Here is an 18,031-nt window from a genome sequence, read left to right on the forward strand (position 1 = left end):
TGCTCTGGGTGCTAATTAACTGGCAGATAGAAAATCCAATTTGTATTTACTTCCAGTCTTACTAATAGTTAAAAGAAGGGAGTTTGTCAACCTGAATTAAGAGCTATTATGTCATTTGTGGTGCTGATGAATGTTTCTTGCTTGAGACGTTCCTCTACTCCCCAAAACTTCTGTCTCTGGCATGATGAATGTCTTCTTCTGAGCATGTGAGGATTATCCCTGAACTCCCTTATCTCAAAGGGAGTTTTGGTAACCAAGATTTATACTGTGGTTATCTAAATCACCACATAATGATCTCTGCTGACACTCCTGTCAGCAGTTGATGACTATTCCACAATTTTCCTTCCCGGAAGTCCTCTGGAAGGGGATTATTTCAATCACTTATTAAAACCTTGGAAAGCTGTTCTGAGATAGGCTATACAGTGCCCAGTAGGAAATCCTCAAATGAGGAAGAATTGTACTGAACAACAATAGTGCTTGTGACTAATCTCTGCAGTATGATAGTTTTTGGCTCTTCTGAGTCACTGTATAAATAAATATACTCCAATACATGGTAGCTCTCAACATGTCATACTGGAACTGTGATCATCAAAATGCAGATATTTTGGATTATTTATTTCATCTCTGTTTCAGTTTGAGCCACAGAATAAATGAGAAAGACTGAATACAATGGGGACCTAACTGGAACCTTCAAAGAGAACTCAAATAAATGACTACCTCCAAAGCCTTAAAAACACTGAGAAGCATTTTTTAAAGACAGCAAAGCAGGTAGGCACTGAGCAAGTGCCCAGGGCATTTGTGCTTTGAGTGGCACAAAGATTATAATACAGAAATAGCAGACTTTTTTTGTTAGCATTATAACACTTCTGCAGGTAGAGCAATTCAGAATACACCTTGATAAAACGTATTAGTTACACTTATTTTCTCCCCATCTTTCAAGGATCTTAAGAACTTAATTCACATGAGCTCTCCATGCATTGGCAGAATGTGTGGAGGGGGTTGCATGGCCACATGAGGTAGCCATGCCCTCTGCCACTGCTCCACAGTCCCTTGTCAGTGAATACAGTGGGCATTGAAAAAAAAATCTATCTGCATACAAATGGATGGATGTAAACCTCCTTCCAGTGTCCACCAAACATGTGGACATTGGAGGGGTGCACTGGTGACAGTGAGGGAGGCCTTAGGGTCTTTCTTTGAAGGGTTTTCTCTGTGACCGTCCCCCACTCCCCCTGTTTTTAGAATATTATCCTTTTTTTTTGCATTCTGATTTGGCTTTGAAATGGTATACAATAGTGAGATCAGATTTTCTTGGGAGAAAAGCAATGACACACCTAGACAGCATCTTAAAAAGCAGAGACATCACCTTGCCAACAAAGGTCCATATGGTAAAAGCTATGGTTTTCCCAGTAGTGATGTGTGGAAGTGAGAGCTGGACTATAAAGAAAGCTGATCGCCGAAGAATTGATGCTTTTGAATTATGGTGCTGGAGAAGAGTCTTGAGAGTCCCATGGTCTGCAAGAAGATCAAACCTATCCATTCTTAAGAAAATCAGCCCTGAGTGCTCACTGGGAGGACAGATCATGAAGCTGAGGCTCCAATACTTTGGCTACCTCATGAGAAGAGAAGACTCCCTGGTAAAGACCCTGATGTTGGGAAAGATGGAGGGCACAAGGAGAAGGGGACGACAGAGGACGAGATGGTTGGATAGTGTTTTCGAGGTTACCAGCATGAGTTTGACCAAACTGCGGGAGGCAGTGGAGGACAGAGGTGCCTGGCGTGCTCTGGTCCATGGGGTCATGAAGAGTTGGACACAACTAAACAACAACAACAAGTGTGATCAGATTGGCTGCAGGACTGAGAGATTATAACTTCATCACTGCATCTTCCAGAATAAGGCTAGACTGAGAAAGCCGCAGGGTTATTTTAGGGTTGTGGCTCAATTTGGCTCTATCTCTCTCTACTCCTATTCCAACACACTAAGCATGGCACTAGCTTGAGTTACACATTCTTGAACCATTATTCTTGCTCCCTCCAAAATTTAATATCAATTATTTAAAGGGTTTCCAGTCAGTAACAAGAAAATGATATGCTCTACAATTCTCCACACACTGTCTGCTGTTCAAAAGAGAGAGAAAAAAAGATGTTCTGGTCTTTGTGTGTCAATATTTCTGTGTTTGTGGTGACTGATTGATGAAAGATGTAAAGTGGGATTCATACCCAAGAAAACAATTTGTGGCAGGCAATAAGGAACATACAAATGAGTTGAAGCTTAGCCAGAAAGAAACAGAAGAGTCCTAATTTCCTAGTACATTAGTATTTGTATAATGCACTTTTTTTCCAGGGAACCCAGAGTTGAGTGAGAGGAGTCCCCGGTCCAAGTAGAACTCAGTGATTATACCTCTAACAGCCATGTCAGGAAGAACAGGCTGAGAGAGAGATAACTCAGGAGTCTTCATAGATGAGAAGGAATTTCAGCCAATTTCAGCCAAAACTGGACCTGAGTGGCAGAAGAATATTTCTAAAGAATTCCCAGCAAATCAAAGTGTTAGGTTGATAGCCAATCAGATTCAGGGAGGATTCCCCCCTCCTGGTTTTCTATGTGCTGATAAACAAAGTCAGCCAAGCTGATATATGACAAATTAATATTATATTATAATATTTAAAGTTTGTGTGGGAAAGTGGCAGTTGTTTGGTAGGGAAGTTGAGACACCACAGAGCTCCATTTCATGTCACCTGAAACACTGAATCAAAAACTAGTGAGCTATTGAAGCGGGTGAACAGAAAAGATTGTTGAAGTTCTCTTTGGATAATTTTCTTTTGAGGATCCCATAAGAAAGCTTGCTGTTTAATTTTGCGGGTTTAATGGCATTAAATACCCCTTCGCTGGAAACACCCTGGGGAAATAAATGTCATTGACCTATTAAGTAATATATTTAATCTCTGGAAAATGTTCCTTGCATTCTGTCTAACTAGTGAGTGTTACCTGACCAAATAAGAACAAGAGAAGTGCCCTGATGGATCAGGCCAAAGGCCTTCTCTTCTTTCAATGGCCTATAGGAAGCTCACAAGCAGGAGACCCAATGCTATTTAGATTGACAGTGTTCTCTCTATGCAGGGCTGTCTGTACTCGGGGATGCAAGGGGTGTGGGGCACCTAAGTGCCAAATTCCGGGGGGGGGGGGTGTGCCAGGCGCCCACCACTGAAGCCTAAGCTCTTAACTATCTACCTGTTATGAAATAAAAAATAATTTTGATCAAGCTAGAAAAACAAAATACATATATACCTAGGTATTACCAAAATGTATACCTACTGTTTCACTAAAGGACTTTCGACTTTGTGTGCTCATTTACTAAAGACACACCACGCTAGCGGCTGCACTTGTCATTCACAACGGCGGCGCTTCTCAGACTTGAACACAGTCCCATAGAGGCAGGGGAGTCTTTAGCATATGCGCTGCTGGGGTGACTGGGACAAACCTTGTTATGCTGAATTTGTATATTCCACAATTTGTATACGGTGTTTGTTTGATAATGTGTGGTTTGCTATGCCCCTGATTGTAAAACCCTGATTAAACATGTTAAACATGCAGTTGGGGAGAGGGTTTCCTGGAGAAAGTGAGGGACTGTAAGGCTAATTTAAGCCTTTGGTGCCCTCAGACAGAATGCCGGACAATGCCACAGTGCCTCATAGTCATTACATTAAAACGTGCTAGAATTTAGACATTATTTTTGGTATCAAACGTACTTGGGATTGGTTTCCTTCTTCTTTGTCCAGAGGCGTCACTACTTCTTATATTATTTGTTGTGTTCTGAAGAGACTGGGGGTTCTGCAAATGCTGGAAGGCACTTGCTGATGCAAAGTCACATTCACTTAATACAACTGCAAAAAGTACAATGAAAGCTCCCACTTCCATATCATGTTATTTTCTTTTCTCGGCAGGCAACTGGCCTCTCTCCCCCCACCCTTGAATGTGTAGCATGGCCTCTTTGGGATTAGAGAGAGATAGAGATAGTGAAGTAGTTCCCTCCCAGGAATAATTGGCTGTTTCTCCCTCTTCTGTGAGTTGCACAGCTACACAAAGCAACTCTCTCCCCCCTCCCTTCCATGGTTCTTCATTTTTCATTTGCATATTGACAGCATCTCACTGTTTTCCTGAATGGAGGAAAAGAAGAATTAGAGGGATGAGATGAGACATAACCGGGTGAGAAAATTAAAACGGAGACCGTCAAGGGAGATGCACTGAGTGGGGGTTGGGGAAATATGAAAGTGACCAAGATTTTCTGATCCTTAAAGTGTGCTTGTGCAAACCCCTTTCAGAGGAAGTTTTTGTTTTATCAATGGGGAGAACTCTGAAGGTTGTACAGAGAGAATGGCAGAGATGGGAGACAATAAGGAAAAAGACAAGCAGGACGAGATGCACGTTACAGGAAGAGACAGTCAATGTGTGCACGGAAAGAACTTTGATAAGACATGCAGCAGGTTTGGACTTGAATACTTCTGGAAACAAACATGGAAATCAAACAATAGTTTGATATCAGGGACTTTTGTCCCTGAGGACACGATGGCCAAAGTCCCAAAGGCCATATGGTTAGGTTAAGGTAAAGGTAAAGGGACCCCTGACTGTTAGGTCCAGTCGCAGACGACTCTGGGGTTGCGGCACTCATCTCGCTTTACTAACCGAGGAAGCCAGCGTACAGCTTCCTGATCATGTGTCCAGCATGACTAAGCCACTTCTGGTGAACCAGAGCAGTGCTTGGAAACGCTGTTTACCTTCCCACCAGAGCAGTACCTATTTATCTTACACTTTGACATACTTTCATACTGCTAGGTTGGCAGGAGCAGGGACCAAGCAATGGGAGCTCACCCCGCTGCAGGGATTTGAACCACGACCTTCTGGCTGGCAAGCCCTAGGCTCTGTGGTTTAACCCACAGCGCCACCTGCATCCCATGGTTCAGTTTGGTTTATTTAATTTATAAATTGCTTCCCACAACCAAAGTCTGGAAGTGATTTGGAGGAATAAAATCCAGTAATAATTATGCACAAATTTATTAAAATCACAAAAATGTTCACTTGGTGCTGAAAGATGACAAAATTCAAGAGAGTGTTCCATAGACAGGGAACTACTACAGTTCATTATCTTTCTGCCACCTTCCAGACCTCCCTTGGAGGTGCTGTGCAGAAAAGGGCCTCAGATTATGATCTCCGGCTCTGGACAGGTTGATATGCAGAAAGGCTGTCCGGAGATCCCTGCAATATTATGAAGCGGCGTTCTCAGATGGCATGGGAAGGAGCTACCTTTGCCAAATGTAGCATGAAAGCCCAGAATGGTGTGTCATTTCTGTTAGCAGGCACCACTTACACATTTGTGTCACTGCATGTGGCTACTTTTCACATGCAGAGCAAGCCGCTCTTTATGTGGCACTGGGAAAGGAGATGTCAATGGGATGGGTGAATCTGCTTGCTGCAGTTTCTCTTAGTTCCTCATTTGTGCAGCCTTAAGTTCAGTTATTTCCACATCAGTTTGTAATTTTTAAAAATAGGCCTCGTGAAAATTTACCAGATCTTAGTGTGAATTTCTCCTTATATATACATTTCTGTATGCATTTTGTGTGTGTTCTTCTCATGAATATATGTGATTTATGCAATTATTTTCCTAGTCTATGAATTTATGTTCATATTACTTAGCTTACTTGTCTGGAGAACTAACTGTATTGCAAAATTCAGAGAAGTGCATATTTAGTAGGATGTATTGGACACTGGTAGATTGACATTTAAATGCAGACTGAATGGAATTTCTTCCCCCATCCCTAATGTGGTGTTAAAGACCCAAGTAAAGAATCCCACTCACGAAGTTGAAATATTAGCATACATACGTGGGACAACACAGTTTCCTGTTTGTTCATCAAGTATTAGCACTGAGATAGGAAACAGGCAAGGTGGCTTCAAATCCTGCAGAGAGATTTGTGGAATTAGGGCAAAGCTCACTTTTAGTGATGGAACAGTTGTAGAGTACAGATTCCATGTCTAGTGAAAAGGACCAGATAGTGGATGATGGAAGACTCTGGAGAGCCACTTCCTGTCAGCAAAGACACTATCATACAGACTATAATGGGCTAGAGAGACAACAGCCTGGCTTGGTATAAGGCTACCAATGTGTGATTCACATTTGTGTCTGGGGGGAGGGGGACCTTATCTTCTGCTTGTGCAGCTGAGCTGTTCCTCCGTATGTATGGTGGAACTAGAATAACCAGTGCTGCTTCTTTTTTCTGGAGGGACGCAGGGGTACACATATACCTAAACATTTGTGTATTTAATGGGAGAAGAAACTAAAAGTTTTTAAAAAATATTAGTTTCTTCTCTAGCACGGTGAATCATCAGTTCCATTGCTACCGCCAACGGCGACTTCATTTCCTGTCATGGTGTTTCTTGAGCCTCAGATGGAATGAGAGTACCCCTAAAAGCACTGAGAATAACTATAAACTACAAAGGATTAACCCAACAGAATCCCAGTACAAGGACTCCTGCTTGCACAATGGGGCTTTCTTCCCTCCATGTAAAAAAATAAAATAAAATGGCCTAGGGAGTTGTAAAAAACAACAACCCCAGAATAGTGCATGGGGGAAAGGGAGGGGTATTTATCCACCAGCCAAACAGGAATGTTTATGTAAATGGAATGACTGGAAGAGCACAGCATTGAATTCCACCCAGAAAAACGTTTGCCATTCTCACTTGGAATCATCTGGTTGATTAGCTTCAATGAACTCTTCTCTTTCACCCACATTTCTGCGTAGTGGATCATTTAATAGCAAGTGTGTTTCCTTGTCAGAGAAATAATTAGCCAACCAACTGATTCCCACTATACCAGCACAAACCTTTCCTCGCCAATTAATTCCTTCATAGTTTTATAACAGCACAATGTTGACTTTGGAAAGCCAAGGCAGCCAGCTTGCTTCAAAGGAATGCTCAAAGTATTCGAATCGCTTCCATTTGTATTCATATCCTGTCCTAATGAGTGCAAAGATGATTTGCCCCACACCACTGGAACAAAGACACAAGACTGTAAATTAGTTGAACTATGGACCAACTTTATTGACATGTCTGATTTGCAGCCTTCTTAACTAGTTAAAGACACCAGCCTTGCCAACTAGGAGCATATCTGAGATTATCCAAAGGAAAAGCAATATTCATGCATTATTTGTGTGGAGGGCACTTAAGCACTGAAGCAGGAACTGCTGGTCCCAGCTACAATGTCACACCGCTAGGCTAGCCATACACAAGACACTTGTTTCCCGAGTGTAGGTATCTAAAAAGGAACCCCTGACTTTTGTTGCCATCTGCTCACATATATAGAGTTCCTGCCTTGATGTGTGAACATCCTACATGTGAGTGACAAATGATCAGAGCTTTTAATATCTTATTAGGAGTTTGGGAGAGGGGTAGACTCTCCATAATCTCTAGATTCAGTAACGAGCTAGAATGTGAGAAAACTCATAAGCAAAGTTTGGTTAATTAAAACTCAGCCAAGCGCTGTTGCATTCAGTTTAGGATCACAAGGCCAGGCAGCTTCACATAGCTAGCCAGCGATAAGGCAAGGCATTAATATGACAAAAGGTGTTGGTGACCCTTTACATCAAAAAGGAATCCTTGGGCCTGAGCAGATAGAGGTTGACAACGTGACAGAGTGTGTATATGAAGTGAAAGAGGAGTGTCTTTGGCAGAGGCTTGGGTCTTGAACAAGGTGTGCTGGGAACAAAAAAGAAGAGCAAGGACAAAACCATCTTGGCTGTGACCAGAGAAGGTTGCTCTGAGGGACCGGAAGCCATGACTGCTGATTTGGACTCAAGCTGGCTGAGAGACACTCTTGGGGTATAATGTTCTATTCCCCGTCCATGGGAGATTTTGTTAAGCATAATTGGTTTAATTCACACTGAAATGGGAATGCCTGTGTATTGGTGAAAAGGTTTAACAAGGGGATGGAGTCAGTTTTCATGCATCCAGTCACTTCAAACTGCACAATATTATGACATGATATTTTATTTTCACTTATATATTTAGAAACATTTATAAACTGCTTAATATTTGAAAATCTCTCTGAAGTATATTTTTATCTCTTCTGTTGAATAGCTTGAGTGTTTTCCGGATTAGATAATGCAAATCTTAATATTAATATATAAGAGTGGAAACTCCCTGGACAGAGATAACAAGACCAACCAGAGTGAAGCCAAAGACAGACTGCTGTCTCTACCTAGTTCTCAGATCACAGAGGTTACATGCCATTTGTTGGAAAGCTATCAAAGCTATCAAATTCATTTTAAATTGGTATATAACATGCATGTAGAGAAATATAAGCCATATGCCAGTGCAAGTGTTTAACAAGTGTTCATGGGGTTTATAAGCATTGATTTTTACATGTGGCTTTTCTTTGTGTACATGGGTAGGAATTCATGTCAATTTTGCTTCTTTAAGATAGGTCTATATGAAAAGGAAAGTGTTGGCATTAGAACTGACTACAGTAAGGATGATCAACAGGAGTGATATTAGAAAATTCATTTCAGCATTTTAGGACAGGAACACCCACACACACACCTCACTATGGTACATTGACAAGCTGTAGCCAAACTCTGATAGCACGACAAAAAAACAGCTGGTGAGGAATGGGGAAGTCTTTCAAACACACAACCCCATCAAAGTCAAGGGTGATCAAAGGTTAGGCAAAGGGAAGGCACCACCTCAGGAAATTTCAGGGGCAGTGAATTTCAAATAGCTTTCCAAAATCTGTGAAGTGCCAACCTGTGTACAGCATGTGGTAGCCAGTTCTTACATGAGCAAAACATTGATTTCAGTGAAGCTTGGAAGTGTGTTTAGCACTTAATAATGACTGTTATGGTGTGATAACCTCACATCTAGGGTGGCACTACACATGAGTGTGCTCATGTTCACACATGCCTGTATGGTTGGTGTCAGGAATGAGCCAGTTCCAAGCGAAGGTTTGCAGCCAACTGCAGAAAGCAGCCAGGACAGAGAAGCTTAGACGTTAGTGAGGCAGGGGAGAGCCGGCAGCTGCAGACTTCGGCGCTTCCTGACCTTGACGGGTGGACTGATAAGACAGTAGCTGAGAGCAGGCTAGAACACAGCTAAAGCTCTCAGAAAGCACAAACAGGAGCGAATAGACTCAGAGACAGCCTCTCTGAGCACTAAGCCAGAAGAGTCGGCGAATGGGAACGCTGATAGATAGGAAGCAAAACAAGAGACATAAAGGTTGTAAGTTCATTATCTTATGTAGACACCGGAAGCAGTCTTCAGAAGGGTTATCTTGAGTAATGATGCCGGAGGCTTTGTTTGAGTTGTCCGGAGCTTTCTGTTTGTTTTTGCAATAAAGCCTCCTTTTTAATTACCGGTACCCCTTCATGGATCACTGCCTTGCCGTGGCGAAGGGGCTTGAAGAACTCAGAGAAGCTATGAACTATGCCGAGCAGGGCATCCAAGATGAACAGGTCATAGTGGAGAGTTTTGACCAAACGTGATCCACCTGGAGGAGGAACCGGCAAGCCACTCCAGTATCTCTGCCAAGAAAACTCCATGGACAAAGACAACAGGCATATAAAAGTTATGACGCTGGAAGATGAGCCCCTCAGGTCGGAAGGTATCCAACATGCTACTGGGGAAGAGCAGAGGGCAAGTACAAGTAGATCCAGAGCTGATGAAGCGGCTGGGTCAAAGCCGAAAGGACGCTCAGTTGCGGATATGCCTGGAAGCGAAAGGAAAGTCCAATGCTGTAAAGAAAAATATTGCATAGGAACCTGGAATGTAAGAACCATGAACCTGGGTAAGTTGGAGGTGGTCAAAAATGAGATGGCAAGAATAAATATTGACATCCTGGGCATCAGTGAACTAAAATGGACAGGAATGGGTGAATTCAGTTCGGATGACCATCATATCTACTACTGTGGGCAAGAAACCCGCAAAAGAAATGGAGTGGCCCTCATAGTCAACGAAAGAGTGGCAAAAGCTGTACTGGGATGCAAACTATAAAATGATAGAATGATCTCGATACGAATCCAAGGCAGACCTTTCAACATCACAGTAATCCAAGTTTATGCACCAACTACTGGTGCTGAAGAAACTGAAATTGACCAATTCTATGAAGACTTACAACACCTTATAGAAGTGACACAAAAGAAGGATGTTCTTCTCATTATAGGGGATTGGAATGCTAAAGTAGGGAGTCAAGAGATAAAAGGAACAACTGGCAAGTTTGGCCTTGGAGATCAAAACGAAGCAGGGCAAATAGAGTTCTGTCTAGAGAACAAGCTGGTCATCACAAACACGCTTTTCCAACAACACAAGAGACGACTCTACACATGGACATCACCAGATGGGCAGCATTGAAATCAGATTGATTATATTCTCTGCAGCCAAAGGTGGAGAAGCTCTATACAGTCAGCAAAAACAAGACCTGGAGCTGACTGTGGCTCAGATCATCAGCTTCTTATAGCAAAATTCAAGCTTAAACTGAAGAAAGTAGGAAAAACCACTGGGCCAGTAAGATACAATCTAAGTCAAATCCCTTATGAATACACAGTGGAAGTGAGGAACAGGTTTAAGGATTTAGATTTGGTGGACAGAGTGCCTGAAGAACTATGGATGGAGGCGCGTAACATTATACAGGAGGCAGCAACGAAAACCATCCCAATGAAAAGGAAATGCAAGAAAGCAAAGTGGCTGTCCAATGAGGCCTTACAAATAGCGGGGGGGAGAAGGCAAGCAAAATGCGAGGGAGATAGTAAAAGATACAGGAAATTGAATGCAGAAGACCTTCTTAAACGAGCAATGCAAAGAAATAGAGGAAAGCAATAGAATGGGAAGAGCCAGAGATCTGTTCAAGAAAATTGGAGATATGAAAGGAACATTTCATACGAAGATTTCCATAATAAAGGACAAAAGTGGAAAGGACCTAACAGAAGCAGAAGACATTAAGAAGAGGTGGCAAGAATACACAGAGGAATTATACCAGAAAGAAATGGATGTCTCGTATACCCCAGGTAGTGTGGTTGCTGACCTTGAGCCAGACATCCTGGAGAGTGAAGTCAAATGGGCCTTAGAAAGCACTGCAAATAACAAGGCCAGTGGAAGTGATGGCATTCCAGCTGAACTATTTAAAATTTTAAAAGATGATGCTGTTAAGGTGCTACACTCAATATGCCAGCAAGTTTGGAAAACACAGCAGTGGCCAGAAGATTGGAGAAGATCAGTCTACATCCCAATCCCAAAGAAGGGCAGTGCCAAAGAATGCTCCAACTACCGCACAGTTGCACTCATTTCACACGCTAGCAAGGTTATGCTTAAAATTCTACAAGGCTCAAGCAGTATGTGGACCGAGAACTCCCAGAAGTGCAAACTGGATTTAGAAGAGGCAGCAGAACCAGAGACCAAATTGCAAAAATGCGCTGGATTATGGAGAAAGCTAGAGAGTTCCAGAAAGACATCTACTTCTGCTTCATTGACTATGCAAAAGCCTTTGACTGTGTCGACCATGGCAAACTATGACAAGTTCTTAAAGAAATGGGAGTGCCTGATCACCTCATCTGTCTCCTGAGAAATCTCTATGTGGGACAAGAAGCTACAGTTAGAACTGGATATGGAACAACTGATTGGTTCAAAATTGGGAAAGGAGTACGACAAGGCTGTATTTTGTCTCCCTGTTTATTTAACTTATATGCAGAATTCATCATGCGAAAGGCTGCGCTGGATGAATCCCTAGCCGGAATTAAGATTGCCGGAAGAAATATCAACAACCTCAGATACGCAGATGACACAACCTTGATGGCAGAAAGTGAGGAGGAATTAAAGAACCTTTTAATGAGGGTGAAAGAGGAGAGCGCAAAATATGGTCTGAAGCTCAACATAAAAAAAACGAAGATCATGGCCACTGGTCCCATCACCTCCTGGCAAATAGAAGGAGAAGAAATGGAGGCAGTGAGAGATTTTACTTTCTTGGGCTCCATGATCACTGCAGATGGTGACAGCAGCCACGAAATTAAAAGACGCCTGCTTCTTGGGAGAAGGGCAATGACAGGCCTAGACAGCATCTTGAGAAGTAGAGACATCACCTTGCCAACAAAGGTTCATATCGTTAAAGCTATGGTTTTCCCAGTAGTGATGTATGGAAGTGAGAGCTGGACCATAAAGAAGGCTGATCACCAAAGAATTTATGCTTTTGAATTATGGTGCTGGAGGAGACTCTTGAGAGTCCCATGGACTGCAAGAAGATCAAACCTCTCCATACTGAAGGAAATCAGCCCTGAGTGCTCACTGGAAGGACAGATCGTGAAGCTGAGTCTCCAGTACTTTGGACACCTCATGAGAAGAGAAGACTCCCTGGAAAAGACCCTGATGTTGGGAAAGATGGAGGGCACAAGGAGAAGGGGGCGACAGAGGACGAGATGGTTGGATAGTGTTTTCAAGGTTACCAGCATGAGTTTGATCAAACTGCGGGATGCAGTGGAGGACAGAGGTGCCTGGCGTTCTCTGGTCCATGGGGTTACAAAGAGTCGGACACGACTAAACGACTAAACAACAACACCTATGTTTACTGTGTTATCAAGCAGGGAACCTGGACTCCTGACAGTTGGTGACATTTTAGAGAAGGAAGAAAGAAGTGGACTCGAGATAAGCTCTGTATTACACTAATGCAGAGTTAAACATGTGGGCAGGTTAATCCAAAAAAGGGGATGAGTGATAATCAAAGGCAGACAAATCATCCAATCTAAGGCCCTGTTGTGCTCTCATTGGTAGGGTATGATACACATGTGGAGTGGAGGGCAAGACTTTTTCCTTTTTTAAACTGGTCATCCATTGCCCCCCCACTATTTCCCCTCCCATTCATCCCAATGAGAGAAATAAGGGATACCACATCCAGAATGCTCAATTCCAGGGGAGTATTGTAGGGAATTGGGACGCAGGTGGCGCTGTGGGTTAAAGCCTCAGCACCTAGGACTTGCCGATCGAAAGGTCGGCGGTTCGAATCCCTGCGGCGGGGTGCGCTCCCGCTGCTCGGTCCCAGCGCCTGCCAACCTAGCAGTTCGAAAGCACCTCCGGGTGCAAGTAGATAAATAGGGACCGCTTACCAGCGGGAAGGTAAACGGCGTTTCCGTGTGCGGCTCTGGCTCGCCAGAGCAGCGATGTCATGCTGGCCACGTGACCCGGAAGTGTCTCCGGACAGCGCTGGCCCCTGGCCTCTTGAGTGAGATGGGCGCACAACCCCAGAGTCTGTCAAGACTGGCCCGTACGGGCAGGGGTACCTTTACCTTTACCTATTGTAGGGAATGGAAGGGTAGGACTGCAGTCTTAGCCTAATTACAAACAGTAACCTTAAACATGTGTAATGCTTTGAAGAGTTATGGCCTCTGCAGACCCTCCAAGGGTCTCTATTTTCCAGGGACAGTCTGAGATTTACAGAAGCTGTCCCGATTTAAGATTTGATCCCAGAATGTCCTGCTTTTCCTTAGGGCACCCCTATTTTCATCAGAAAAATGTTGCAGGGGACACCTCTACTTTTATCAGAGAAATGTTGGAGGGTATGTGACTGTGTGGTATTCAGTGTGCCTCTTCCATCCTCATATCAAACATTATGAAGACTAGGTAGGTAAACAACTTGAGGATTTTATGGTCCAGCAACAAATTAAGGCCATATTGTATCAAGCACATTGCAATGGCTTCATGATTAGTAGGCAAACAATATCATTATATATGGCTGCTGTTCCTGCTATTCTTCTCGCTCCCCCAAACAAATCACTTCAACAACACAAGACTATGACAGATCTTGAAAGTTCTGGTTTATAGAAGTGTGCTTTTATTTGCTATTTTCCATATAATATTTCACTTGATGTGTGTTGATCATGTAATGCATGTAGTCATACCACCATATATTATATTTTAAATGAAGGTTTGTGCTAGGAAAAACTGGGGTGGACGCATTGTCTGCTTTGTTTGCCTAGTACATTTTGTGTTGTTAAAAGAAGTATCTGAGGAGATACTGGCAGGGGAGAGCAACATCACATTCCCAGAATCCCACAAAAGGGCAGTCAAGTCCACCAGACTTGGAGCTTTCTCATTACAGTGTAAGTAAATATGCATTCGTTAGCTTGTTCCCACTGTGACTTTCATTTCTATGGCTTCTTTTTAGGGGGGGGGACCCTTTCTTGGAAGAAGAAAAAACTGCATCGCAGTGACCCTGGATCTTTTGTGCTTTCAGAAATCTGAAGGAAGAAACCACACACCTCTACATGAGATTGACTTTTTTTCTTTGTGTCGGCAGCAAAAGCTGGTTGTGTCTCTAGCTATTATTTGCACAAAGAGGTTTAAATGAAGGGATGAACCACTAAGAAATTTGGCTGCATTTTGGGAAATGTTCTATAGCATATTTTCATTGATGTTTTTGTACTTTAAAAAAATGTTGACAACTTGCGGTGGGTGGCATCAAGACTGCAACCAGTGTCTTCCTGACTCCTCAATCCTGCTACAAGAGATTAAATGCCATCAGTACATATGGCAGGCAGAATATTGTATTCATTTACTACATTTATATCCCACATGTTCTTCTAAAGGAGCCCAGGGAAGGCAAATATATCAATACAAAAACAGTACGATGGAAGTTAAAAACTCCTAGGTCGGATGTAAACACATCAAAGCAGCATTTCAGTTAAACACGTTGTAAACTTTGTATGAGAAATCATGCATGGAACTCCACAGTGCCATCTGGTGCCACAGTGTTATACTGAATATACAACACATATAAAATGTTTTTTTCTTTACCAATATAGCTGAGTCCCTAGAAACCATTACCTACTCTCAAAACTAATAATTTCAGTGTTGCCAGGGATAGGAATTTTAGTCATCAAATGCCTGTACAAATAGGAATAATTTAATATCTATCTGAAAAGTTAATAACGAGGGAGACTGACAGATTTTGATAGAAAGGGTATTCCACAAATGGGGAACCACTGCTCCTGGGTTGTTAGAACAGGAAAGGATATGTCTAGTGATGGGCTTTTGTAGGGATGATCGTGGAGTGGGGAGTGGCGTCCGGAGGGAGCACACTCCCCACCCGCAGGCAGCCTCAGCCTACCTGCACGCATGACCTTGGTGTGCGGAGCACACACACCCCTCACAGACAAACCACGGCTGCCTGAACATCATTGCCTCTGTCTAACCTTTTGTGGTCTCAGTAGTCTGCGGTGCCCTGTCTGTAACCTTTGTCTCTGAGACATTTTGTCTCCTTCGTCATACACTGTGCAAGGGGAAAATGACGCAGTGGAAACAAGTGCCAAAATAACTTTGTTTTTTTTTAAAAAAAATAATATTTATTGAAGTTTCAACCAAATTACAAAAATAAAGAAAAAATAAAACAAAAGATACAAAATACAAAAAAACAATTAAAAACAATCAATTTTTCCATATCTTATCTTTCATTTACTTGTTTCCTTGACCTCCTCACCCCCCCTCTTTTGTATTCTAGTTCAGTTAGTTAATTCAGCAAATCCTTTCCATTTTGTTTTTATCTTAATAATTTATCTTAATATATCATAACTTTACATTCTCACCTGTTAACAATCCATTTTTACATACTCCTTTATAACATTACTGCTAAAACCACATAGTTTCATTCCAGCATCCTTCTAACATTCCTTAATTTTACAATGTTTCTGTAGATAATCTTTAAATTTCTTCCAATCTTCTTCCACCGACTCTTCTCCCTGGTCTCAGATTCTGCCAGTCATTTTCGCCAGTTCCATGTAGTCCATCAACTTCATCTGCCATTCTTCCCAGGTGGGTAGATCTTGTGTCTTCCAATACTTTGCGATAAGTATTCTTGCTGCTGTTGTTGCATACATAAAAAAAGTTATGTCCCTCTTTGGCACCAATTGGCCGACCATGCCCAGGAGAAAGGCCTCTGGTTTCTTCAGAAAGGTATATTTAAATACCCTTTTCATTTCATTATAGATCATCTCTCAGAAAGCCTTAATCCTTGGGCACGTCCACCAACAGTGAAAGAATGTGCCTTCAGTCTCTTTACATTTCCAGCATTTATTATCAGGCAAATGATATATTTTCGCAAGCTTGACTGGTGTCATGTACCACCTGTATATCTTTTTCATAATATTCTCTCTTAAGGCATTACGTAAACTTCATACCTGTGGTCCATAACTGTTCCCAGTCAGCCAACATAATATTGTGTCCAACATCTTGTGCCCATTTAATCATAGCAGATTTCACCGTTTCATCCTGAGTATTCCATTTCAGCAGCAAGTTATACATCCTTGACAGGGTCTTAGTTTTGGGATCTAACAGTTCTGTTTCCAATTTTGATTTTTCCACCTGGAAGCCAATTTTCTTGTCCAAATTGTATGCCTCCATTATTTGATAATAATGAAGCCAATCTCGCACTTTGTTTTTTAGTTTTTCAAAGCTCTGCAATTTTAATTTATCTTCCTCTTGTTCCAAAATTTCCCAATATTTTGGCCATTTGGCCTCCATATTGAGCTTTTTCTGAGCCTTCGCTTCCATCAGTGACAACCACCTTGGGGTTTTATTTTCAAGTAGGTCCTTATATCTTGTCCAGACATTAAACAATGCTTTCCTGACAATATAGTTTTTAAACGCTTTATGTGCTTTGACCTTATCATACCACAAATATGCATGCCACCCAAATACATTATTGAAACCTTCTAAGTCCAAAATGTCTGTGTTTTCAAGAAGCAGCCACTCTTTCAGCCAGCAAAATGCGGCTGATTCATAGTAAAGTCTAAGGTCCGGCAGGGCAAATTCACCTCTTTCTTTTGCATCAGTTAGTATTTTAAATTTTATTCTGGGCTTCTTGCCCTGCCAGACAAATCTAGAAATATCTCTCTGCCAAAATAACTTTGTACCACCCCACGATGTATCTGCATATTTGTGTCAATAAAAGGAGGCTCCACAGGGCTGGCCGGCAGCTTGCATGCAGCTCACCTGTGCGCAGCTCACCTGCTTTATCAACTCCTGCCTCATGTCCATCACTTCAGGTTTTGTGTTCTCAAATTTCAGTGGTGCCCTGTGCAACACTCAAATTGGCACTTTTCGCCTCTCTGCTGTGTTCTACAGCATTGTTTTGGCCAGGCATGTGAATCTAAAACTGCCTCTGACATGTCTCCCTTATCCCAGTATGTATCCTGCATTTCACTTTCATGCTGAAGCAGAGAACTAAAAGCGCCATAACTTCTAAGTGATTACAGCCACCGTATTATGTAACAGATGAAACTTCCCAACAGACATCAAGGGGAGCCCATAGCAGAGCAGAACACAAGTAATCCTGCCTGCAGGCCGGAAAAGGCAGTTTGGTGATCCCTGCAACCAAATGCACAAGACTGAGGAGTGTCAGGATGACTCCCTCCCCAACCCCTCCCCATTCAGATAAATTAATGGCTAAACCTCTCTTCCAAGTTACTTCTAATGAATTGTGTTTAAGGATTCCCAGAGCCTCTCTGCAATTTAATACAAATGCTCCAGATTTTCTGGTAAGTAGCAGCTTTTCCCAGGTGAAATAACAACAAGGCTAAAGGATAATTATTGAAATAAAGAAAATGCCTTTTATAGCTTCACAATCTCAAACCATAATTAGTTACTTATTAGCTGAATATTTAGACAATAAATTTGTCATCCAGTTTTAATTGTGTTTAGCCAAGAACCCAAGGCCACTGCCCAAAGAAAGTTATGTGTTCTTATCTTGAATTGGCACCAATGCGCCACAAGCACAAATACTACAATCCCATTAAACTTAGTAGGGCTTATTTCTGATTAGACTTGTATACTATCCATCCTATTAATGTCAGCATGATATTGCACCTAAGCTTCTTCAAAACAACTATAGTCATGAAAATCAACCTCAGTTAGAAGATAAATCAGATTCCTTTCTAAGTTAGAAAGGTTTATCAATCTTACTGAACTATCTCTTTTTTCCAGTGGTTTAAACAATCATTTTCACTTTGTAACTAT

This window comes from Podarcis gaigeae (assembly GCF_964106915.1).
Source record: "Podarcis gaigeae genome assembly, chromosome: 7".
In the NCBI taxonomy this organism is placed as follows: domain Eukaryota; kingdom Metazoa; phylum Chordata; class Lepidosauria; order Squamata; family Lacertidae; genus Podarcis; species Podarcis gaigeae.